The sequence below is a fragment of the Cetorhinus maximus genome, chromosome 3 (genome assembly GCF_964194155.1).
Source record: "Cetorhinus maximus chromosome 3, sCetMax3.hap1.1, whole genome shotgun sequence".
NCBI lineage: Eukaryota > Metazoa > Chordata > Chondrichthyes > Lamniformes > Cetorhinidae > Cetorhinus > Cetorhinus maximus.
The window spans coordinates 40,530,735-40,555,041 of NC_135881.1; the positions used below are offsets into that span (position 1 = coordinate 40,530,735).

The 24,307-nt window shown below is 41.1% G+C and overlaps 1 protein-coding gene across 1 annotated transcript in view; it reads left to right on the forward strand.

The window, feature by feature from the left end:
* Positions 1–1,882: 1,882 nt before the first annotated feature.
* LOC144677650 (enhancer of polycomb homolog 1-like) overlaps positions 1,883–24,307 on the forward strand; it is a 219,830-nt gene continuing 197,405 nt past the window's right edge. The window contains exon 1 of the mRNA XM_078537695.1: positions 1,883–2,159. The gene's annotated coding sequence lies outside the window, so the exon portion shown is untranslated. The remainder of the gene's footprint in view (positions 2,160–24,307) is intronic.

Below are 24,307 nucleotides of genomic sequence, written 5' to 3' on the forward strand. Positions count from 1 at the left end.
TCAAGAGGGCATTGGATGATTATCTAAATAGGAACAATGTGCAGGGTTACGGGGAAAATACAGGAGATTGGCACTAAGTTAAAATGCTCAGAGAGCAGACACGATGGGCTGAATGGCCTCCTTTTACACTTTTGCACAGAATCCTTTTACACAGAATCTGTGATTCTGTGAAGAAACAGAACATTTTCCCTGAAAATAATCCAAGGAACATAAAAACATAATCTGGTTGACAATGGGCAAAGTGTTGGGAGGTGGGGGCAAGAGACAGGAATACTTTAGAGCATAGAAGGCACTGCAAATAGGCCAGGGGAGGAGGCTTGGGGCCTGCTATCATTAAAAGGAGCTGAAGGTAATTTTTCTAGGCCCTTCCTCCACAAGGCTACTAATGTCTGTCCATTCCAGTGCTCTGAAGCCTCTTCTCCGTCCTGTTGAACTCCAATCCCCCCACGCCTAGACTCCGCCCCATTTCCACATCCTGCGACTTTCAGGTTCATGGACCTCTAGATCCCATTCTCATGCTCCTTGATTAAGGATCATTATCAATGTATCCTGAACTTGATACCATCCTTCATAATGCTGCCAAATTGCAGGATCCTTCCTCCAATGATCCCAGATCCCAGGAACTGCCCCAGCTTTCTAAGGACCTCACTTTCCAATATTGCTGGAAACATAGGATCTAGCGCCCCACCAGTAATCCGATGGCCTGGGGACAGCCCCCACCCCCAAACTCAAAATACTGCTAGGTCATGAGAACATACCCCAATAGATTAGAAACAAAAACAGAAAATGCTGGAAAAACTCAGCAGGTCTGACAGCATCTGTGAAGAGAGAAAAACAAAGTTAATGTTTCGAGTCCGTATGACCCTTCTTTAAAAATTGTTTTGTGGAGGGATAAGCAGTGTTGAATTTTGTTTCTTACTGAAGGTTGTTGATAAGCAATCTGTTCATTGTATGGCTTCCAGTATTTAACATTTAAGCCTTTAAATTTGTTTTTGCATATTTTACAGGCATTTCTATATTTCCCTTTGGGAAGGGAAGGCCTGAATTGGGGTGTGGCCTATACAGAGGAGGAGCCTATATTCATACCGATACAGCATTTATATGTTATTTTATTTAACCATCTGGGTCCACACTCTTACAATACACAATGTATCTAAGAACTTGGTGGATCATTAAACCTGGTTCTCAAGCTCTCTGTCTGATCTGGTCACCTGATCCACCTTGTAACCAAATTACTTATTTTGAAATATAAATTTTATTTACATTTTAGAATGTGGCAAAGTACATAACTGGGGGAAAAACTGCAGTCAAAAATGATACTTCTCAGTCACCCCCATCTCAAATATCTACCTAATGCTCCCTTAAAAAATCCACACTCTCTCCATTGCCATACTAGCAGTTCATTCCACACAGTCGCCACCCTCTTTGTAACGTAGTTAAACTGTTCACCCTGCCTCAGCCTTTTTTGTTTAAAAGATTCATTAAAAAAACAAGATTAGAAGGGGGACACATGCCTCATGTGGTGCACAACAAGAGAGATGTTATATGATTTTCCTAAAAAAAAATACTTAAAAAAAATTCTGTGAATATTATTGCATCATAAAAATCGACTGATCTAGGGAGGGTGTGGCTAAAGAAATGATTAAGACAAAAGCAATACCGTTCTACGAGGATTTTTTAAAAAAAGATACAGTGCGATCGAAAGGACAACAATCTCAAGGAAAACTGGATTATTCAGGGATTTTTGTTCCAAAACCCCAACTTCTGCCATTGAGAGTGAGCTCACCAGCCATGAGCTCTCTACAGGTGATTGGTGACACTCGCCATCCAATCACAATGCGGCTATTAGCCATTGCAAAGTTGTTAACCCCAAGTCTTCTGTGGTTGTGTTTAAATCTTGGTGATAACACACGGCTGATTCCACACCACCCACCCCCCCCTCTCTCAACCCAACCTCTACCTCCTCCTCTGATCAGAAAGCTGTGCTGTCAGGTGGGAAGGGCAACGAAACGTTTGCTAACAGCGATCGGCTGGGCTGTTTGATATTATAAAATAGGCTGCCTGCACCGCGTCTGTTGTTTCTAAAACACAAGTAACATCAGATCTTCTGATAATCGTTTCGGACAGGGCTTGTCAACATCCTCCCTTGATACAGATTGGTGAGTTTTTTTTTGGAAATATATAAAATCCTCATCCTCGTTAAATTCACAGATTTCAAGCTAATTAAAATCTTGTTTCGTGCAACTTACGTTAGGTATATATATTTATATATTTGCTGTAAATTAACAGCAGCATGGGGAAAGATGACGAGTCTATTCCCTTTTGCATTGGGCTCGATTCCGCCCATGCTGTCGCGTCAATCGTGGCTAAAGATACTGATAATTGCCAGCAGTTTTTAAGAGAATGGGGAGGGGAGGGAATATCCAACATTATTTTTAGTTTTAAGGAAAACCTTTTCACCCCGTCCAGCAATACAAGAGAAATATCATCGATAGTTTCCAAAATAACTTTATTGGATCGAGTCGGGACTTTTTTTTCCCTTCCTTTCTCGCCCCCCCCCCCTCCCCTCTCCAAATAGGGGTAGCAGACAAAATGAGATTATGTCTGTGGAGCAAAATTCCCACGTTAAATGGTACTTTTTTAAGCAAAAGAATAGAAAATATGTAACTGATTAATTTTCCATATTGAATTCTAAGATGATAAATGTAACTCTTTAATAATGAAGATGGTGGGGGGGGGGTGAGGTTTGAAGTACTGAGACATTGTTTGCTACCCTTGGCTTTGAGAGAGGTGCTGGGTGACATCTTTAGCTCGCTTTATATTAAGTTATGGTTGGACTAATGGTCGCTGCTTCTCTCTCTCTCTTTTGCAAATTCATGTTCCGTGTTCCGCGCCATTGGTGCCCAGGTCTGGAAAGCTGTCGCTTCCCCCCCCCCCTCCCCACCCCCCTCCCTTTTATATTTTTTAGTGTTTTGGAGATTTCCGCCTGTTTAACTGGATATTTAAAAGATTTAAAAGTTGGGCGTATTTTCCGATGTATTGGGGCTTTTATTATTTTTTTTTTGCACACGGTGGTGGTAGATTTACCGACGCTCGGATTGTTTGCATTGACTGACTGTTGTTGGTGGCGCTGTTTTGTGCTTCTGAGGGACTTTGGGTTTAATGTCGATTTGACCAAATTGAAAGAAAAAAAAAGGGGGGGCCGAGAGAAAAAAAAGGGGGCGGGCATAAAATCAATTTAATATAATATATTCTTGTTTTTATTTTTAAGTGTGAATGAGGGGGGGGGGGGGGGTGTGGTTTACAGGCTATGGAGAGAAGGAAAAAAAGGCGCCCACTCTACCCTCTTAACCTTCCATTTTTGCCTTGGGATTATTGAACCTTTTTTTAAAAATGATCTTCCGCTCATCCTTGGTGGGGCCCCTGTTTAAAATGTACTGCCTGCTCCTACTGCTTCTCACTAGGGGCGGGGATTGGATAAATTGTATCAAACGAGAACACTCATTTTATTGAGAATCCGATGGATCTTTCTTTACCCCCCCTGTTCCTCCTCCTTTGCAAATCTTCAAACGATTCTTTGTAACTTAACTCAACCTTTCTATTGAGTTTGTTTTTTTTTGGGAAAAAAAATGTGTATGTAACGTTACTGAATCGGGGAGATGTATTACTGCAGAAATCAGGTGCCATTTTTTTCCTTCCCAAGTTTTGCAATGTGAAAAGTGACGGTGGTAATAATGGTCAATGCAGATAAAATAAGAGGTTGCATAGTTTTCATTATGACACGGGATTAGTGTATTTTTAAGTAAACGCCCATGGGTTTCATTTTCTGCTTTTGTTTGAAATGAGTATACATTTCTAAAATGATTACATAGGGGATAATGCCTCCTGGATTTAGAACTCGAGGCCTTGAGTTGGAGTTAAAGCTGAGGTGATTTAATTTAAACTATAGTAGATGACAGACTTGAAGATAGATGTGTTTTATGAAATAAAACCCCACATTGTTAAATCCCTTGTACATGTGAAAGTATCGCCCAGAGCTCTCTGCTCTGGAGGCATCCTACAGCAGCACTCGGATAGGATCATGGAGGATGAGTGTAGGTGGCCATTGTAGTTCCATATTTGCAAAAGAGCAGTTATTATTTATAGCCACATTTGCGTTGTTATTTCTCTACAATCAATGCGGCCACAGACTAGTTCTCAAAGATACTGTATGAGCCAGGGCAATTCACCATGTCTGACCAGTTTTTTGAACCCCTGGAGAGTGCCAAATACTGATCTGCCTCTGCAGAATAGAAAGATTTTTTTTGATAAAATTACTGAGAACACTGGTCTGCAATTTCATCAGAAAGACTAAATGATGATTAAGAAATACAATAAATATTTCACACTGTCAATAGGGTCTCAAGTCATGGACTCTCTGTTGCCCAAGAGTTATGTGATCATAATTCACATTGGGTGTCAACATCTGTGTTCAAAGATAAATTTAGATTTGAATTGGAACCATCTAGAAGAAAACAGCTGTTCATTCAGTTTACTGCAGCAAATACGGTTTCCCACTCACTTATAACATGGTGCAATTGTAAAGAATATTTTTGCCTGCCCCCTTTTAAAATGAATTAAAATAGAGAACCAATGCAGAACATAGACCTCTGGCCATGGATTCTAACATAACACAGGAGTGACTGCAGTCACCATCTCACTAAATCCTTGGTTATGAAAAGACGAGGAGCACTGGTGAAATGGTGGACTCCATTTCATACTGTGGATCCATTTTGTGTCTCTTGTACCAGTATGTAACTCAAAACAGTAAGGGTGCGCCTTTATTTACTGTCTGTCTAGTTTGAGGAGTTTGTTATAACTCCCATTCTGGAATTGAAGTTAGCATGGATTCACTGTTGGTTCTGCTTTTGTATTTTTAAAGAAGGGTGAATATTTTCAATATAAAGTACACCAGTGTAATATTAAAAATTGTAAGTGTTGCATTGGCGTACTTTCTTACCTCCAGTGCCTGAATTCATAGGGACAGGAACATTCAATCTATTGAACCTACTCTGCCACCCAATTAGATCATGGTTGCTCTCTAACTCTGTATACCCACCCATCTTTGCTCCATACCATAACAAAAATGTATCAATCTCAGCCTGGAAAGTGCCAATTTTCTTAGCATTTACAGCCTTTTATGGAGAGAGTTCCAGAATTGTATTATCATTTGGATAAGTGGTTTGTGATTTTGCTCCTGCGTGGCCATGTATTTTAAGAATACATTCTCTTGTTCCTGATTTTTCCCCACCAGAAGAAATCATTGCTTCACATCTACATTATCATTTTTTAAAATAGTTTAGACAGGTTGATCAGCTCATCCTTCAATATTCTATACTAAAAGAAATATGCTAATAGAAATAGGAGTATATTTGTATATGTTGTATGTTAATCAACTGCACCCCAGACTGACTAGTTGAAAATCTTCTCTCTACTGGTTGTAAGGATTCTACATGAAATTAACCTTGGCTTTCTTAACCTGGTATTTAGTCCGCAAATGCTTGCACCATTACACTGCCCCTACTTCATCCATAATTGGACAATATCATTCCTAAGGCACAAGGATAGATAGTGTAGAAAATGGAAGATGTCATGCTGCTGGAGTTTGTGTTGCCCTGAGATTGAAAGTGAGGCACATTGGTGCAAAGTAGCAGAAATTTTACTCTTAAGTTTTACTAATGTTGTATTTTAAATGGGACTGTTTGCCAGCTGATTGAAATGGGAAATGTTTCATTTTTGAGCAGTGACATTTTTTCGCTTAATCTTGCATCCACCATTTTGGTATTACTTCCATGCCTTGGAGCTGTTCTGATGTGTTGAGATTGACTGCCTCAGGGATTGGATCCACAGGGAACACCAGAAATTGATATTTGAGACAGAGAAAAAGTGTGTATTGAATTTCAGGATTAAAAATGCATTTTCTTTCCTTAAAACCAATTGTGGTCAAGGGCTTCTCTGGACTTTAATTTTACATTCCTTTCAAGCTTCAAATATGCTAGCCAACATGTTATTTTGCTTTTCTGTGCCCTTGCTGTTTACGTCCAGACTCCATGCACTCTTACTTGTACTCATTCTTATCCGGGACCTCAGAACAAAGGAGCTCTTCCTTTACGTTGCTACCTCTTAGCATCTCAGGTTTTTAAAAATCAATCATGGTATAATTTATTCATCTCATCTGCTGTTTTACTCTTTCTCAGTTGTGGATTTTGGCCCTTAGCTTTCAGTTTCTCCATTTTTGGGAAAAAAAGGGAACTATGCAATCGGATCTCATTTTAATCTTTGTGATTAATACTGCCATAGAAAGTTTTAATCTTTGCTGAGTTTATTGCCCTCAGTTGTGGTCCCAGTAACCCCAGGCTAGTTTCATACAGCACAGAGGGAGACCATTTAGCCCACCTGCTCTGTAAGGAGCTATTCATTAAGTCCCACTCCTCTGCTCTTTCTCCATGTCTCCAATGTTTTCATTTGCAAGTGTGTATCCAGTACTTTCTAGAAAGTTGTTGTTGAATTTTCTTCGACCACCCCTTTATGCAATTCATTGCAGACTATTACATGCTGCATTTAAAAAAAAATCTCCCCTCTGGTTCTTTTGTCAATTATCTTAAGTTTGTGTCTTTTGGTTACCAAACCATCTGCCAATAGAAACAGTTTCTCATTATTTACTCTATCAAAACCATAATAATTTTGAATACATTTGTTAAATATCATCTTGGTTTCTCTGCTCTAAGGAGAACAGTCCTTGCTCCTCCAGTTTCTCCACATAACTGAAGTCCCTCAGCCATGCTATCATTCTGGTAAATATCTGTGCCCCAAGCTCTTGAAATCACAAGTAAAGGAAAGGGAGAATTGCCTGCATCTTAGTACTTTGATGCACATTTCAGCAGGAGTCACAATGTGGATTTCAGGCAAAGATATGATCAAGCTCATCCACAACATCCTTTAGTTCCCTGACTTGCCAACACGCATTGTGAAGATTCACACACGAAGAATGGTTATTTGGGCAATATGCCAAAGGTGCTGTCAGCACTTCTGGAACCAAACTTCCAACATGATTCAGCATCTAAGAGGTGAGGAAATATCTGCATTTACATGTAGGAGTTGCGTTGCTCAATATCTGCACTAGCTCTCAAAACTGATTTTGAACCAGAATGATCCCCTGTGGTAGAGGTACCACCTAAGAATGGCTGTTGAAGAGATTTAACTACAGTTGACTGTGGGGAATGTTAAATCATTCCAGCTACTTGTGTGCAATACTATTTAGTGTTGGAGCTTTTTGTGTCTTAACATCGATGTTTCACATGGAACATCAAAGCTCATGTTGTATAAATCATTCCCTTTGGAATATGCAGTAGCTCCATAACTAATTGAGAAATCCTATAATACACACTTTCTATTTATATATTTAAATTTTATAACTCAACCAGCTTGTGCTTCAATTTTAATTGAAAATGGTAGGAAGGAATGTTGGCTTGATGCTTGGACTTTTGATTTCCCTGTCCTGTAAATATTGGACTCCCTGTTCACAGACACTGGTTTCATTGAAAAACATACCTATTTATAGATGATTGGATTATTTACAGTTTTCAGTCAAATTACTATTTGATTAACAGGTAAGTGTCTTCAAGTCCATTGCAATCCTGCCTTGTAGAGAATAATTGAACAAGAAACAGAAAATTCTGGAAAGTCACAGTAGGTCCATCAACATCTGTTAATTACAGATTAAAGTTTTGGGTATTGCCCTTCATCAGCACTGAAATGATGAGCAAGCATTTAATAAGATTGGAGAGAGAGATTATAATTGGGTAGTTTGCTATATTTTTACTGATGATGCACTGGATGTTGGAGTTGAGAATGTAACCATTCTTCATATTGATCAGTGACATTAGCTTCACTCTGTATTGCGTTTGAGATGGATGACTATTTTTTGAGCAAGAAGCTTGTAGCAACCCCTAAGCCCCGATTCCTTGTTATTGGTATTTAAAAAAAAAAATCTCTGCTGCATAATTCATTCTATAATACATTGTTCTGTGAATATCTGTTCTAGAATGGGGATAATTGTTCTAATGTAGAACAACATTCTTTTGTTAGAACAATTGTCAGAATAAAATAATTCAAAATTAGATTTATTTTCTTCCTTCCACTCCGCCCCTCCAACTTCCCATCCAAAGGTAAGAACCATTGATCTTCTGTCAAGTCAGTAGAGGTAATTATTCGCTCGTAGTAAGAGAAGCTGCAATAGAGCTGTGCAATTGGCAACTATGTACATTTTTTTACCATTCCAGAAGCAAATTTTATGCCGATTTAAAGCATCTTTGGTATAGAAAAATGGCAATAGACATTTGACATCCAGTGTCGGGTCACATATACTGCAAGGTAGATCTAGGGAAGTTCTTTATTCTGTCTAATGTCAGAATGTTACTTTCTACTGTGCCAGTTTCATTTATCACACCAATCAAGTTATGACGGAGTGAGCTTGTCAATTTAGTGACAACTTATGGCATCGGGGTGTTCATTGGGAACAGATTCATTTTATTTAGGATCAGTGCAGCTGAACCTGCATTCTAAGATTACAAGACAGGTGTATCACTCAAGTTATCATCGATTTAATTATTTCTAGCATAAATTTTCATTTTTGGATTGTGGAAATTTTACAAAATCTTGTCCATTGCCAGGGCAATTGTTAGTTGACTAATGAGTGCAACAGCATATTCACCGGGACTTTCGAACATACGAACATATGAATTAGGAGCAGGAGCAGGCCACTCGGCCCCTCGAGCCTGCTCTGCCATTCAATAAAATCATGGCTGATCTGAATGTAACCTCAGCCTTACATTTCTGCCTACCCCCCCATAACCTTTCACCCACTTGTTAATCAAGAATCTATTTAGCTCTGCCTTAAAAATATTCGAAGACTCTGCTTCCACTACTTTTTCAGGGAGAGAGTTCCAAAGATGCTCAAACCGCTGAGACAAAAAAATTCTTCACATCTGTCTTAAATGAGCAACCCCTTTTTTTAAACAGTGACCCCTAGTTCTAGATTCTCCCACAAGAGGAAACACCCTCTCCATATCCATCCTGTCAAGACTCCTCAGGATCTTAAAAGTTTCAATTAAGTCGCCTCTGACTCTTCTAAATTCCAGTGGATACAAGCCTAGCCTGTCCAGCCTTTCCTCAAGATTACCTGTCCATTCCTGGTATTAGTCTAGTAAACCTTCTCTGAACTGCCTCTAACGCATTTATATCTTTAAATAAGGAGACCAGTACTGTACACAATATTCCAGACGTGCTCTCACCAATGCCCTGTACAACTGAAGCATAACCTGCCTACTTTTGTAATCAGTTCCCCTCAAAAAATGATAACATTCTATTAGCTTTCCTAATTACCTACTGTACCTGCATACTAACCTTTTATGATTCATGCACTAGGACACCAGATCCCTCTGAATCTCAGAGCTCCTCGATCTCTCACCACTTAGATAATAAGCTTTTTTATCCTTCCTGCCAAAATGAATGGTTTCACATTTTTCCACATTATACTCCATTTGCCAAATCTTTGCCCACTCACTTAACCTATCTATGTTACTTTGTAGCCTCCTTACGTCCTTTTTATAATATACGTTCCTACCTATCTTTGTGTCGTTAGCAAATTTAGCAACGATTCCTTCTGTTCCTTCATCCAAGTCATTTATATAAATTGTAAAAAGCTGAGGCCCCAGCACTGATCCCCGTGGCACACGACTCGTCACATCCTGCCAACAAGAAAAAGACCCATTTATGCCTACTCTCTGCTTCCTGTTAGCGAGCCAATCTTCTATCCATGCCAATATGTTACCCCCGATACCATGAGCTTTTAATTTCCGCAGTAACTTAGATGCGGCACTTTATCAAATGCCTTCTGGAAATCTAAGTGCAGTACATCCACCGGTTCCCCTTTATCCACAGCACATGTGACCCCTTCAAAGAACTCCAATAAATTGGTTAAACGTGATTTCCCTTTTACAAAACCATGTTGACTCTGCCTGATTGCCTTGAATTTTTCTAAGTGCCCTGCTATAACATCTTTAATAATAGCTTCTAACATATGACAGATGTTAGGCCAACTGGCCTGCTTTCCTGCTTTCTGTCGCCCTCACTTTTTGAATAAAGGAGTTCTATTTGCTATTTTCCAATCTAATGGAGCATTCCCTGAATTGAGGGAATTTTGGAAAATTAAAACCAGTGCATCAACTATCTCACTAGCCACTTCTTTGTAGACCTTAGGGTGAAGTCTGTCCAGACCTGGGGATTTGTCAGCTCACAGCTCCAACAATTTGCTCAATACCACTTCCCTGGCGATTGTAATTTTCCCAAGTTCCTCCCTCCCTTCCATTTCCTGATTTACAGCTATTTCCGGGATGTTGCTTGTGTCCTCTATACTGAAGACCGAAGCAAAATACCTGTTTAATTCATCTGTCAGCTCCCTATTTTCCACTATCAATTCCCAAGATGCACTCCCTGCACCACCCTTTCAGACACACACACGCACCCTTACCCCTCCTTTAGAGTGAGATGTAACGCAAGAACTCTGGCTGCTAGCCCTCCACTCTAATGCTTGAATATACATTATCACTGCAGTGCTCAAATATATATATATTTTTTTTTTATTCACATCACTGATTTTGTAGTTGAGCTGCTTTGTGAAGGTCATAAGGAAGCTCCTGTGACATCGTTAAAGTTATTGTCACAAAGATCTATTGGGGAGTAAAATATTAGCTGTTGCTGCATTTTTCCAGAGTTATATCACTGAGAAGTGCTTTACCTCTTGGCTTTATTGCTAAGAACAGATATTAACTCGAATAGAAGTAAATGGACTGCTCTCGGCTATAACCTTAGACTTTCATGTACACAGTGCAAAAATGTGAGTTCTCTTTTCTTCTCCAGATGCTCTGGCTCAAATAAATTTGTGAAATACTGCTCTTGCCCAGTAAAAAGAACCAACAAATGGTGTGATGGATGTGATAGTCAGTACTTGAAAACCATTTTATGTTTCATAACTGTGGCTATTTTTTTTGTTGAGAGAAAGACAAGAGCACAGTAAATAAGTTGAAGATGAAATTCGGTGAGATATGTTACATTCTAAATGGTGATCTGAGAGCTTTGAATAACCATGCATCTCACTATGAATGTATAAACTGTTTGCCTTCCAGACACACACACAAATGGAGTGTTTTGCAAATTGCTATCAAGACTTCATTTTATTTCACATAATAAGTAATGATATGGCTGCCTGTTCCCTTTGGTTCAATTTTCTTATCTCTAGTGTATAAAACAGAATTCAGTATATTTTCCCCCTCATCTCCTGTGTGCTATAAATCATTCCCTGACTCGGCGCAAACACATTTCCTTCTCCCAGGCTCTTAAAGCAGCTACTAGGAAGTATGCATCAGTGATTGGGAACTCATTGTTTGAGGATTTGAGAGTGTAAATCCTTATTTAGCCACTTTTTCTGTTGCAACATTAATATATTATCCTTGGATTCCAATGTGCTTTTAAATAAAAGGAATTGAGACTTTATATTGATCTTCTGTATTACTTTGAAGCATTTGTTCTTTAATTTTGCACACAAAACATTCACTGATTTTCTTCATGATGCGGCTGTTCAATAAAATGATATCTGTGGAGGTTTTCCCCCATGCACTTCTGATCCATGAGAGGATGGCAATGGTGGAAAAATGTAACTTGAATTAATTCCTATATTTTTATGTTAAATAGTTTAATAGGTTTAAAAAAAAAAATCTCATGATGCATTGAAATCTTTCTATTTCTTTGAACATGAATGAAATCCTTTGAGTAGTTTACTGAACAAGCTGGCTGGATAATGGCTTCTGAAAGACTTGCATCTTTGGTTAGCATAGAATGGGGCGTGGCTTTGGATGGAGGCAATTGTCACTTCTGAAGTTACTTTGTGATGTCATCCATAACAACATAATTGTTAACCCAGCAGGTTAGTTGGTGAATGGCCAGTGAATTTACTGGAAAGGAGCACACAGTAAGGATCAATGAGCCAGATTGACTAGAATATAAGGGGGTGAAGTCATGTTTTAGCTATACAAGACCCTGTTTATGCCACACCTGGAGCACCGCCAGCAGTTCTAGGCACCACACCTTAGGAAGGATATGTTGGCTTTGGAGGGAGTGTAGCGTTGATTTACCAGAATGATATCTGGACTCTAAAGGAGTAAGTAATAAGAAGAGATTACATAAACTAGGGTTGTATTCCTTGGCATTTAAAAAGTTGAGTGATTTGATCAAAGCAAATAGGATAGATAGAAAGAAGCTATTTTCACTGCTTTGGGAGTCTAGCACTAGGGTGAATACCCTACAGAGTCAGGCCTTTCGGCAGTGAGGAAAGGAAACATTACTTCATGTGAAAGCTGGTATGCAGATCAATTGTTAATTTTAAAATGAGATTGGTTAACAAAAATCTATCAAAGGTATTAAGGAATATAGAGCAAAGGAATTGGGTCACAGATCAACCATGGTCTTATTGAATGACAGAATGGGCTTGAGGGGCTAAATGACCTACTCCTGTTCCCATGTCCTATGTTCTTCTCGGCAAGTTAATTGCCTGCCTCAAAAATGACACTTTTTAAAAAAAAACACTAGTTGCTGTCCAATGACATTTTTTAAAATGACACAATCAGGGTTAGATTTTGACATTTGGGCAGCTGATTGGGGGAGCATTACAATGATTAGTCTTTGCCAATGATAAAAATCTTCTTGTGCGTTAGATATGACACAGCCACTAGTAGATTTTTCATCCGACTGCATTGATTGAGCTTTGCTGTTATTCATTGGTTGAATGCCACCTTTAGGTGTTAAGTGCAATCCATATGGCAAGCTGCCACCCCTTGGGGCTGCAGAGAAGCACAGGTTATTTTTCCGGAGAAGCACCCACAGTTCTAGTGTCAAGCCTGCTGGCGGGCAGGTAAGTATAGAGGAAGGGAAAGGAAATTTGTCATAAGGTGTGGAGGAGGTCCACGCCCAGTTGGTAGCGGCCCAAAACATTATTATAGTGCCTTGATCCAGATGTGACCATAAGGATTGCACTTAACACCTAAGATGGCATTCAATCAATGGAGTCAGATGAAAAATCTACTAGAGGCTGTGTCATATCTAACGCACAGGAAGGTTTTTATCATTGGCAAAGACTAATCATTGTAATGCTCAGCGATCGCTCTTGGAGTTCCTTAGTCCAGCCGTTGTCAGGACTTCACCAGTGACCGACCTTTCACTGAGAGGTCAGTAGTGAGGTAGTTCGCTAACTTATTTCAGTGCGCACCTTCATTCTCAACTTCTCCAATAATGAAGCAGTCCATGCCAGCCTGCTGCAGAATCTGGACAATATCAAGGCGCAGGCTGATAAAATGATGGGCAATGATTGATCCATGTAAATGCCTGGCATTGATAATTTCAGATGAGAAAAAGCCTAATTTTCCCTTGACGTTCACTGGCGCAACTATTGCTAAGTACCTGACAATCAATATCCTAATGGGTCAACATTGGTCAGAAACTTAACTGGGCCAGCCAGTTAACGGCAAGAGGAGGGCGGAGGCTGGATACTGCTTTCTCCTGAACTTTAAAAGCTACTCTGAACCTTGGAGTATGGTGGAGCACAGGAATAGAAGTAAACTATACTGCCCCCTCAGCCTGTTCTACCATTCCATCAGTTCATGGTTGATCTGTACCTAACTCAAACGTTTGCCTGTCTTTGATCAGTGACCCTTGATATCCTCACCTAATAAGGATCTATCAATGGCTGTCTTGAAAATTTTAATTGACCCAGCATCCACAAACATTGTGGGGAGAGTTTCAGATTTCCAATAACTTCTGTGTGGGGAGAAACATGCTTGACTTGATTGAGGGCCAAGCAATCCACTGAATTGGTACCCAATACAACTAGATGGTGTGAAGATGGTGGTGTAGTGGTGATGTCGCTTGGCTAGTAATCTAGAGGCCCAGGCTAATGCTCTGGAGGCACAGGTTCAAATCTCACCATGGCACCTGGTGGAATTTAAATTCAATTAATAAAATCTGGAACTAAAAGCTAGTCTTAGTAATAATGACCATGAAACCATTGTCAATTGCTTTAAAAAAGCCCCCCTAGTTCACTAATGTGCTTCAGAAAAGGAAATTTGCCATCCTTACCTGGTCTGGCTACTCCAGATCCACAGCAATGTGCCCTCTGAAGTAGACTAGCAAGCTGCTCTGTTCAAGAGTAATTGGAGATGGGCAAGAAATGCTGGCCTTGCCTGCGACACACATCCCATGAAAGAATAAATGTTTTAAAAAGTCTCAATATTCAGTCTTTAGGCCCTGGCTGCAGTATATACTGTTTACATTTCAGTAATTCACCAACGTAACTGTCAGCACCTCCCAGGCATGTAACCTCATCACTAAGAACAAGGGCAGCAATGTTGTGAGAAATAAAACACAAAATGCTGGAAATACTCAGCAAGTCTGGCAGCATCTGTGGATAGAGAAACAGAATTAACGTTTCAGGTCAATGACCCTTCGTCAGAATTCTGCAGGAACAACAACACCAAGTTTCCTTCTAAGTTACACATGATGGATGTAGCGTTGGGTCAAATTTTGGAATTCCCTGTCTGTCCCCCCTGAACTCCAGGGGTTCAAGGCTCACCAGCTTCACGAGGAAACTAGAAATGGGCAATAAGTGTGGCTTTGTCAATGTTGCCCATTTCTAGTTTCCAATGCTTTAATGGGTATTTTTTATGTACACTGTTACGAATGCGAGGTTTTATAAAATGGTTATGTTTTAAACCATCTCTTTAATTTAAGGTAAAATGGAGGAGAGTCATGTGATCTGCTATGAGTTCTGCCCAACAACAAGCCTGTGTGACTTGGTTACCATGGGGCCCAGGTCAAGTACTGTTGAATGTATGTTCCAGGTTTATCAACTGGAAATAAAGGCAGAAGCAGATGTTTTTGTTATTGCAGACTTTCTGTCTTGAGACTTCGAACAGGAACAGAGAGAGGGGGAATGTCTGGGAGACAGAGGCAGGGGGATAACAGCAGCCATTGCAAGCAGTAGGGAAAAGGTTGCTCTGTGTTAGCTACCAGGAGGAATGCTGATGGCAATTGGTCCCCTAGTCAAGTAGAGGGAATTAGCAGGATTTTTAAAAACTCTGCAAGATATTTGTCCTGGTGTGGTCAGGGGAAGGAATCATCGGGGTGAGCTGTGCTGCTGGAGGTTGGTTCGGGGTTTCTTTACTGAGAGAAACAGCCTTGGCGGTCACTGTTATGATTCGGTGAAATGGGAAGAAGTGAACCCAATGGAAGCTGAGAGTAAACTTGAACTGGGTCCTGTAAAGACTGCAATTCTGTGGAGAGGGTGTGGCAAAGTATATATGTGCTATGGGGTTGTTGGTTGGATTATGAATTAATAAGAGCTTTCTTTTTTGTAGGCAGCATTAGTTGCCTACTAAGTAAGTTTAGTTGATGTTGCATTTAGTTTGTTACTGTAATAGTCTTAAAATTTGAAATCACGCCGTGTGATTCCTTTGAGTTGGTCACTGGGAGTTTGCATATCTTTTAACAAGCTATCAGTCTCTGTGGGGATCATAACATTTTAATTCCCTTGCTTATCTTTTCTACACCCAAAATGCACATTCTAATTGTGCTTTCTATTTGGTATTTTATATATTATTAAAAGAAATCTTGGTCTGTGGGCAAGGTCAGCATTTATTGTCCATCCATAGTTGCCCTGAGAAGGTGGTGGTAGTGGTGGTGGTTCTTGACTGCTGTTTTGTTATTCACTGTAGCAGTTTGATATAACTGAGTAGCTTGCTAGGCTTTAGAGAGCAGTTAAGAGACCACATTGATATGAGACAGACCAGGACCATGTCAGTGAACCATTTCTGTTTTTTGTAACATTCCCAACAGTTATCACATAACTTTAACTGATGCCCATATTTCTAGATTTTTTTCAACTTGAATTCTCAAGCAGCCATGATAGGATTTGACTTTGAATTCGCTTGACTATCAGTTCAGTCCTGTAGGCTACTGGTCCGGTAACATAACTGCACTATTGTACCAATATTCTAACTGATGACAATTAAATGTAGTCTCTCGTGTGAAGCTACTGTACTGCTGAGCTTGTTTCTGCACCCAGAGTATCAGAAATCTTAGTTACATGCTGCTATCCAGTCAAATTTAAACAGAGGTGTAACTTTTGACCAACTATAATCATTCAACAATATAACTTTTAGAAGCTGATCATAAAGCTGATTAAAAAATGTCTCCAGGCTTGGAAAATATGATAAATGTAATGATTGCTTGACAGTTAAATTGGTTTCATGCTAGAAGCCTTTATTCAGAACTCCTCAGGAGACCTTATCTTTCTCTTCTCTTTCTCATGGCATAATTGCATGTCTGGGCTGCAAAATTCAGCTCTGTAGAACTGCTGGTTTCGGCATTACAGTTTTTTAAAAAATGGTGCATGTCCATCCAGTCAACTTCTGGCACAGTCATGTTAGGAAGGGCAATACAATGGGCCTCCCTTGCATATGCTGGGAGCATGCAGAGTGAGCAGACTGTGACATCAGTCAGCATCATATGCTGATTTGAGGCCTGGCCTGCCATTTTGGGCTTTGCAGGTCCTACTTCCACCCAGTCTTAAACAAGCACAGCTGAACAATGGACCTTCCCTCACTAGAGATCACCATGGAACTTTTGAGTGAGGTGCTTTTGACTTTGCAGTTGAAGAGTTAGTGTAGGTACTTGTTGGAGGAGCTCATGCAAGTTCTTTGAGTCGAGGAATGGTGCTGGACCTTTACAAGGATGGAGTGGATTTGAAATGCCTCTGAGCAGAAAACTTGCTCAGTCGTGAAGGCTGTAGTTGAGGTTGCTCTTGGGCTGTAGCATGACATTGAAATGGAGCAGGGAACAGAAGCTGTGTACAGAGGAGGGCTGTCAACAGAAGGCCACATCACCTAGAGTCTTCAGAGATCCTGTCCTATGTACAGTGTAGCCTGGAGCTGAGTCTGTGGTGGCTGTGTCTCACCAAGGAGGTGGTCACTGAATCGTGCTGCCTCCTCCAACTGGGGTTGCAGAGCAAAGCAAGGAAGGTGCTATCAGTGGCTCTCAAGGTCTTAATTTCAATGCCTCAGATTGTTCTAAGCTGGAGCAATGACATTGGTGATATTTCCCAAAGCCCTATACACAGAGGAGATTTCATTCCCAGCAGTACAGCGAGCCATCAACTGCATGCACGTGGCTCTCTGGGTGCCACATCTCAAAAGAGAGATTTACTCGAACTGCAAAGAGCTCCACTGTCGTCTGAACTTGCAGTTAGAGTGTGATCACACAGACCATCATGTTGGTGAATGCTTGTTATCCTGGCAGCAGTCGTGAAGCTTTTATCCTGCGCCAGTCTTCCATTCCAGCCATCTTTGTGTTGCCAAGCTAACCAAGAGGGTGGCTGCTTGGTGACAAGGTGACTGGCACTGCACGTTGTTCATGACTCCCATTTGACCACACATAGACAGCACTCCTGGAATGAGAGCTGTTTTCTGACCAGGAACATTGTGGATCATGCCATCAGCATCCTCAAATAACAGTTCCACAATAATAACAACAACAAAGGAAGGTGGCATCCTAAACATCAACACTCTGGATGCCTGTCCTTGTGTGTCTCATGAGGCTCCAGTTTCCCTTGAAAAATACCAAGATCAGCTTTGTTGCACAAATTCCTGTTCACTCCTCAGTTATGGACCTTCACAGCATCATAACTAAAATCTTTAAAAGAATTATTTCATACTAACTTTACCCAATGTAACATTTCAAATAATACCTAAGTTCTCGACCTTTCACCCTTGTGTTTTCTTTACTATGTGCTTTGCGGGTGCATTTGCCTGGTATAGTGCACCTATGCAGCATTGCTGCTGATCTTCAATGGTGGACATTGCAATGTCTTTGCAGGATGGCCTCTAATAAGCTCTGGGCCGAGGGCCTGGCTTGAGACTGCACCACTTGGACATGGGTGGCAATAATCAAAGGGTGACTTTAAAAAAAGTAGAGGGAGAAATTAGAATGTGAGAAAACTAGGAAGAAATATTAAGACAATAAGGGTTTCTACAAGTATACAAAAAGGAAGAGAGTAGCTGGAATAAACATTGGTCCCTTAGAGCAAGAGATTGGGGAATTAATAATGGGCAACAAGGAAATGACAGACTTTGAACAAGTATTTTGTATCTTACTTCTGTCTCTTATTTTACGTATTCACAGCAAAAGGTACTAAAAGCGCCCCAAGACTAGTAGAAAAATCAAGGGGCAAAAAAGGGGGAGGAACTCTTTATCGCTAAAGAATTAGTATTAGGAAAACTATTGGGACTAAAGGCTGACAAATCCCCTGGACCTGATGGCTGCATCCTAGGGTCTTAAAAGAAGTGGCTGCAAGTGACTGTGCTTCTTCACCAATTGTCTATTCTTGTTCTCGCCCTTAAATCAGACTGCAGTGGCTAGCCAGGTGGCAGGTGTTGTGTATCTGAAATCAAAAACGCAGAAGTGGAGGGTTGGGGTGAGGGGAGCGGAGGAGAGAGGGAAAGCAAGAGGTGCATGATCACATCATCTGCAGCCTGTACTCCATACCAGGTTGTGGGATGAGAGTAAAGTGCAATTTGAGAAGGTGTGTAAGGCAGGAACATACTTTCATCCTCTATGGCTTCAACAATGCCTCTGCCCATGACCTCAGTTATGGATAATCCAGCTTTTCCCAGAACTATCTCCTCGATAGGGCTAAGGGCATGCAGGTGTGCTTGCCCCCTGACAGGTTTTGCTGTTCACTCTTGTTGTGTGCCATCTAAGAGTAAAAGTGAATATGATGCAATGTATTTGACTGGTGTGCCTGTCATAGCTGAATTGCTTGTAGTATGTGGAAGCTGTAAAATATGGGTGTAAGGTTTGAAGCAATGGTATATGTGTAAGGGTAGGCTGGAGCATATGAAGGTTAAGCGTGAGTCCTGACTGATGGACATTATTGGGTCATGGGAATGTGGTGCATTGAGCAGATTGAGGGTGGTGTGGAGGGTAGTAGATGGCATTTGAAGATGTAGTCACTGGCTTTGACCACTTGCTAGGGTATTGAGCAATTTTCCAGCAGTGCAGCCAAGTCCTTGGAGTCAGAATTCTCGCATTGATCTCCGAGGCTATCAGAGTCATAGTTATACAGCACAGAAACAGGCCCTTTTGCCCATCGCGTCCGTACCGGCCATCAAGCACCTATCTATTCTAATCCCATTTTCCAGCACTTGGCCCATAGTCCTGTATGCTATGGTGTTTCAAGTGCTCATCTAAATACTTCTTAAATGTTGTGAGGGTTCCTGCCTCTACCAACTCCTCAGACAGTGTGTTCCAGATTCCAACCACTCTGCGTGAAAAAATTTTTCCTCACATCTCTGCTAAACCTCCTGCCCTTACCTTAAATCTATGCCCCCTGGTTATTGACACCTCCGCTAAGGGGAAAAGTTTCTTCCTATCTATGCCCCTCAATTTTGTTTACCTCTATCAGGTCCCCCCTCAGCCTTCCCTGCTTTAAGGAAAACAACCCGAGCCTATCCAGTCTCTCTTCATAGCTGAAACGCTGTAGCCCAGGCAACATCCTGGTGAATCTCCTCTGCACCATCTCCAGTGCAATCACATCCTTCCTATAGTGTGGCGACCAGAACTGCACACAGTACTCCAGCTGTGGTGTAACTAGCATTTTATACAGTTCCAACATAACCTCTCTGCTCTTTTATTCTATGCCTTGGCTAATAAAAGCAAGTATCCCATCTGCTTTCTTAACCGCCTTATCTACCTGTGCTGCTGCCTTCAGGGATCTATGGACATGTACACCAAGGTCCCTCTGACCTTCTGTACTTTCTGGGGTCCTATCATTCATTGTGTATTCCCTTGCCGTGTTAGTCCTCCCAAAATGCCTCACCTCACACTTCTCAGGATTAAATTCCATTTGCCACTGCTCTGCCCGTCTTGCCAGCCCACCTATATCATCCTGTAATCTGAGGCTTTCCTCCTCACTATTTACGATAACACCAATTTTCATTTCATCTGCAAACTTACTGATCATACCTCCTATAGTCAAGCCTAAATCATTAATGTACACTACAAACAACAAGGGTCCCAGCACTGATCCCTGCGGTACACCATTCATTACAGGCTTCCAATCACAAAAACAACCTTCGACCATCACCCTCTGCCTCCTGCCACTCAGCCAATTTTGGATCCAAATTGCCCTGGATCCCATGGGCTCTTACCACCTTGACCATTCTCCCATGTGGGACCTTGTCAACAGTCTTACTGAAGACCATGGAGGCTACATCAACTGCACCACCCTCATCTACACAACTAGTCACCTCCTTGGAAAATTCAATCAAATTTGTTAGACGTGATCTCCCCCTGACAAAGCCATGCTGACTATCCCTGGTTAATCCCTGCCTCTGCAGCTGTAGGTTAATCCTGACCCTCAGAATTTTTTCCAATAGTTTCCCTACCACTGATGTTAGACTCACTGGCCTGTAATCATCTGGTTTATCCCTACTACCCTTTTTGAATAATGGTGCCGCATTCAGTGTCCTCCAGTCCTCTGGCACCTCTCCTGTGGCCAGAGAGGATTTGAAAATTAGTGTCAGAGCCCCTGCAACTTCTTCCTTGCCTCACATAGCAGCCTAGGACACATCTGGGCCTGGGGATTTATCCACTTTTAAGCTCAGCTCTCATTCTCTTCAAAGTGCATGTTTGGCCGTTTTCCTGGCCCTCTGCAGAAAATGAGCTTTCTCCTCCTTTTCATCTCTATCATTAAGGTCTTATGTGCTGTGTCAGAGAATCTAGGAACCCCCTCCCTGGCCTGCTGCTCTATTGTTCCTCCTCCTTCTGAGAAATTCTTTCTCACAAACAGTTCTAGTCCCTGCAGCAGCGAGAGTGCACCTCCCATTCATGTAGGCTAGCTTTAACTCTTGCTAATTTGCATGAACCTGGGTGCCTTCCTGAGCATGGAACCAGTCAGTAGTGCATTTAGTGCTGGGCTGTATACAATCAAGGACATGAGCAGGCAGCATGAAATTTACGTGCTGTCTACATCACCTTGATCAGCTGCAGAGTAAGCGCACACCACAATCCCCATTCCCACAAATGGTCCATATCCATTTTTAACCCCTTGTATCCCATGTACCCATCAGCTTGCTGAAAAGCTACACAGCTTTTTAAAAAATATATAAAGAACTGAGTCACTTCATTGTGGGTGGGATAAATTGGATGATGTAGAATTTTATAATTGAAGTTGTGTAGGCTTGGTTAAGGTATAAGTTTGCATTCCCTTGAAGCTGTATTTGCTTTCTAAGTCATTCAGTTTAATTGTTTGGTCAGTGAACTTTGCAGATTAGAATATTCCCATTATTTTCAGGTTGCATTTTCAAAGCTCTAGCACTTTTGAAATTTGCATTTGTAACAGTGATGTCTTGGTATTATGTACTGTGTTCAATATATTATTTATCTAGATTTCTTTGACATTTACTTGTGAAACTCGAGCTGCTAATGGTTAGTATGTGCTCTTTTGGCAGCACAGGAACATTATATAATTTAAAACATTATTCTGCTATTAAACAGCAGACTGGTGGGATTAGTTTTGGAGTGCTTTAGCAAAGAACAGCACGACTAGTTCTAGAAATACAATGCTCAGACAGATAAAACCAAAAGAGACCTCAAACTCTTAATAGATTTGATGGTCAACGTTTTGTGTCCATAAAGGCAATAGAATGTTGAATTACATAGCCGAAACAGTAGAATACAAGCAAGAGAAATTGACGTGTATATAATTTCTGATGCCTGTGTTTATTGGCAATAGAGGAGTCCCATAATTTTGATGGTAGTTTTGATTTTGAAATTGCAGCTTCTGCACATACATTCTTGAGAAACTCATGAAATAATGGCAGTGAAGATTTGAAGAAAGAACAGGGACATGTATTGAACACAGTTGAAGGATACACCAACAACTACTTCTGCTTATAATAGGACTTTTAACATAAAACATCACAAAGTGCTTTTTAAGCATTATCAAACAAAATTTCACAATGAGCAGCATAAAGAGATAATAGATGGAATGACATAAAGCTTGGTCAATGAGGCAAGTTTGAAGTAGTGTTAAAAGCTGCCCATCTCCCGCGCATCTGCCCCCACACCTTCCCCTCCCTCCCAGAGCCATGATAGCGTCCCCCTTGTCCACACTTATCACCCCACCAGCCTCCGCATTCAAAGGATCATCCTCCGCCATTTCCCCCAACTCCAGCATGATGCCACCACCAAACACATCTTCCCTTCACCCTCCCTGGCAGCATTCCACAGGAATTGCCCCCTCCAGGACACCCTGGTCTACTCCTCCATCAACCCCTACACTTCAACCCCCTCCCACGGCATCTTCCCATGCAACCGCAGAAGGTGCAACACCTGCCCCTTTACTTCCCCTCTCCTCATCGTCCAAGGGCCCAAACACTCCTTTCAAATGAAGCAGCACATTGCTTGCACTTCCCTCAATTTGGTCTACTGCATTCGCTGCTCCCAATGCGGTGGTCTCTACATTGGACGCAGACTGGGTGACCACTTTGTGGAACACCTTCAGTCTGTCCGCAAGCTTGACCCAGACCTCCCTGTCGCTTGCCAATTCAACACACCACCCTGCTCTTATGTCCACATGTCCATCCATGGCCTGCTGCAATATTCCAGTGAAGCTCAATGCAAACTGGAGGAACAGCACCTCATCTTCCGACTAGGCATTTTACAGCCTTCCAGACTTAACATTGAGTTCAACAACTTCAGATCATGAACTCTCTCCTCTATCCCCACCCTTTTTCCAATAATTTATCATTTTAAAAAATTATATTTTTCTTTTCCCACATATTTCCATTATTTTTAAATTTATATCCATCCATTGTTTTATCTCCACCTTTTTAGCCTATTTCGATCCCTTCTCCTCCCACCCCACCCCCACTAGGGCTATCTGTCACTTGCTCATCCTGCTTTCTACCCTTAATGTCACCATTAGCACATTCCTTAGATAATATCACCACTGTCAACACCCCTTTGTCCTTTTGTCTATTACATCTTTGGCAATCTCTTCTTTGCCTCCACCTATCACTGGCCCTCTATCCAGCTCTACCTGTCCCACCCCCCGCAACCAGCTTATATTTCACCTCTTTTCTATTTTTCCTTAGTTCTGTTGAAGAGTCATACGGACTCGAAACGTTAACTGTATTCCTCTCCGCAGATGCTGTCAGACCTGCTGAGTTTTTCCAGCTATTTTTGTTTTTGTTTCAGATTTCCAGCATCCGCAGTATTTTGCTTTTATCTCCCTAGTTCTGGACTCACTCACAAGAAGAAACATCCTTTCTATGTCCACCTGGTCAAGGCCATTCAAGGTTTTATATACTTCAATGAAATCACCCCTCGTTCTTCTAAACTCCAGTGGAAACAAGCCCAGTCTGTCTAATCTTTCCTCATAAGACAACTCGTTCATTCCAGGTATCAATCTAGTAAACCACCTCTGAATCACCTCCAATGTATTTACATCCTTTCTTAAATAATGAGACCAAAACTGCAAATAGTATTTGAGGTGTGACCTCACCAATGCCCTGTATAACTGAAGCTTAACATCTTTACTTTTATGTTCAATTCCTCTTGTAACAATGGAAAGCATTCCATGATCCTTCTTAATTACTTGCTGTACCTGCATATTTACTTATTATGACTCATGTACTAGAATACCCAGATCCCTCTGCACCTCAAAATTATGCAGCCGTTCTCCATTTAAGTAATACTCTGCATTTTTGTTCTTCCTGCCAAAGTGAACAACTTCAAGTTTTTCCCACATTATAACTCCATTTGCCAGATTTTTGCTCCCCCTCCCCCTCCCCCTCCCTATATCTGTCTGCAACCTCCATGTCCTCTTTGCAATACACTTTCCTACCTACCTTTGTGTCATCTGCAAATTTAGCTACCATGCCTTCACTCCCCTCATCTAAGTCATTGATGTAAATTGTAAAAAGTTGAGGCCTCAGCACAGATCCCTATGGGACTAATTGTTACATCCTGCCAATCAGAAAAAGACCCATTTATGCATACTCTGTTTTCTGCCAGCCAGCCAATCTTCTCTCCATGCTAATATGTTACCCTCTACACCACGCGCTTTTATTTTCTGTAATAACGTTTGATGTGGCACCTT